At 62.2% G+C, this 2,500-nt stretch overlaps 1 non-coding gene across 1 annotated transcript; it reads left to right on the plus strand.

The window, feature by feature from the left end:
- The first annotated feature begins 1,369 nt into the window (after positions 1-1,369).
- LOC141979385 (5S ribosomal RNA) lies at positions 1,370-1,488 on the plus strand. Its single transcript, XR_012636801.1, has one exon. It is a non-coding gene; the product is annotated as a 5S ribosomal RNA (ribosomal RNA).
- Positions 1,489-2,500: the final 1,012 nt, after the last annotated feature.

The raw sequence follows: 2,500 nt of genomic DNA on the forward strand, positions 1-2,500 counted from the left end.
GTCCCGGGGGGACTTAGACTTTTTTTCAGCCTTTTCCTCCGGGTTGACCTGGTGTCCCGGGGGGACTTAGACTTTTTTTCAGCCTTTTCCTCCGGGTTGACCTGGTGTCCCGGGGGGACTTAGACATTTTTTTCAGCCTTTTCCTCCGGGTTGACCTGGTGTCCCGGGGGGACTTAGACTTTTTTTCAGCCTTTTCCTCCGGGTTGACCTGGTGTCCCGGGGGGACTTAGACTTTTTTTCAGCCTTTTCCTCCGGGTTGACCTGGTGTCCCGGGGGGACTTAGACTTTTTTTCAGCCTTTTCCTCCGGGTTGACCTGGTGTCCCGGGGGGACTTAGACTTTTTTTCAGCCTTTTCCTCCGGGTTGACCTGGTGTCCCGGGGGGACTTAGACATTTTTTTCAGCCTTTTCCTCCGGGTTGACCTGGTGTCCCGGGGGGACTTAGACTTTTTTTCAGCCTTTTCCTCCGGGTTGACCTGGTGTCCCGGGGGGACTTAGACATTTTTTTCAGCCTTTTCCTCCGGGCTGACCTGGTGGCCGAGCGTCTCGCCGTCCGCGGCCGGAGCTAGAGATGCCCCCCCCCCCAGGCCAGCCTGCGAAGCCGCGGCCAGGATCGGGCCCCTGGAAGTCTGACTAAAAATTTTCACCGACCCCAAAAACGGTTAGGGGGGGCCTCATAAAGCCTCCGGAGCGAAAAAAAAAAAACGGAAAAAAGGATCGGGCCCACCCGAGGCAGGGGAGTCAGTAAGGGAAAGGGGACGAGGCGGCCCGGAGCCGGGTGCCCGGAGCCGGGTGCCGGCGGCCAGGATCGGGCCCCTGGAAGTCTGAAAAATTTTTTTCACCGACCCCCAAAGTGGTATTGGGGGGGGCTCATAAAGCCTCCGGAGCGAAAAAAAAAAAAAACGGAAAAAAGGATCGGGCCCACCCGAGGCAGGGGAGTCAGTAAGGGAAAGGGGACGAGGCGGCCCGGAGCCGGGTGCCCGGAGCCGGGTGCCCGCGGCCAGGATCGGGCCCCTGGAAGTCTGAAAAAAATTTTTTCACCGACCCCCAAAGTGGTGTTGGGGGGGGCTCACGAAGCCTCCGGAGCGGAAAAAAAAAACGGAAAAAAGGATCGGGCCCACCCGAGGCAGCGGAGTCAGTAAGGGAAAGGGGACGAGGCGGCCCGGAGCCGGGTGCCCGGAGCCGGGTGCCCGCGGCCAGGATCGGGCCCCTGGAAGTCTGAAAAAAAAATTTTCACCGACCCCCAAAGGGGTGTTGGGGGGGGCTCATGAAGCCTCCGGAGCGAAAAAAAAAAAACGGAAAAAAGGATCGGGCCCACCCGAGGCAGGGGAGTCAGTAAGGGAAAGGGGACGAGGCGGACCGGAGCCGAGTGCCTACGGCCATACCGGACGGAAGGCCCCCGATCCCGTCCGATCTCGGAAGGTAAACCGTCCCGGGCCTGGCTAGTACTTGGATGGGTGACCGCCTGGGAATCCCAGGTGCCGTAGGCAGCTTTTCCCGCTGCGAGCCAGCTCTCTCCTTTTCTGGGGAACAAGGGCAGGGTCGCCCTGCCAGGGGCCCTGGGGCTTAAGTCCCTGCCGGCCACCAGGTCAACCCGGAGCCTGCCCCTCTGCGGCCAGCAGGTCAACCCCATACCGGCAGGGGGTTGACCTGGTGGCCGGGAAGCAGAGCGGCCAGCAGGTCAACCCCATACATTCAGCGGGTTGACCTGGTGGACGGGAAGGAAAGCGGCCAGCAGGTCAACCCCATACTTTCAGCGGGTTGACCTGGTGGCCGGGAAGGAAAGCGGCCAGCAGGTCAACCCCATACATTCAGCGGGTTGACCTGGTGGCCGGGAAGGAAAGCGGCCAGCAGGTCAACCCCATACATTCAGCGGGTTGACCTGGTGGCCGGGAAGGAAAGCGGCCAGCAGGTCAACCCCATACATTCAGCGGGTTGACCTGGTGGCCGGGAAGGAAAGCGGCCAGCAGGTCAACCCCATACATTCAGCGGGTTGACCTGGTGGCCGGGAAGGAAAGCGGCCACCAGGTCAACCCCATACAGGCAGCGGGTTGACCTGGTGGCCCGAAAGCAAACCGGCCACCAGGTCAACCCGGAGCCTGCCCCCGCGGGCAGGGGCCAAGCGGACCCCCCTCCGCCCGGGCTTGCCCTGCTCCGAGCCGGGGCTTAATCCCCGTCCGGCCACCAGGTCAACCCGGAGCCTGCCCCTCTGCGGCCAGCAGGTCAACCCCATGCCGGCAGCGGGTTGACCTGGTGGCCGGGAAGGAAAGCGGCCACCAGGTCAACCCCATACTTTCAGCGGGTTGACCTGGTGGCCGGGAAGGAAAGCGGCCACCAGGTCAACCCCATACTTTCAGCGGGTTGACCTGGTGGCCGGGAAGGAAAGCGGCCAGCAGGTCAACCCCATACATTCAGCGGGTTGACCTGGTGGCCGGGAAGGAAAGCGGCCAGCAGGTCAACCCCATACATTCAGCGGGTTGACCTGGTGGCCGGGAAGGAAAG

The sequence above is a fragment of the Natator depressus genome, chromosome 28 (assembly GCF_965152275.1).
Source record: "Natator depressus isolate rNatDep1 chromosome 28, rNatDep2.hap1, whole genome shotgun sequence".
In the NCBI taxonomy this organism is placed as follows: domain Eukaryota; kingdom Metazoa; phylum Chordata; order Testudines; family Cheloniidae; genus Natator; species Natator depressus.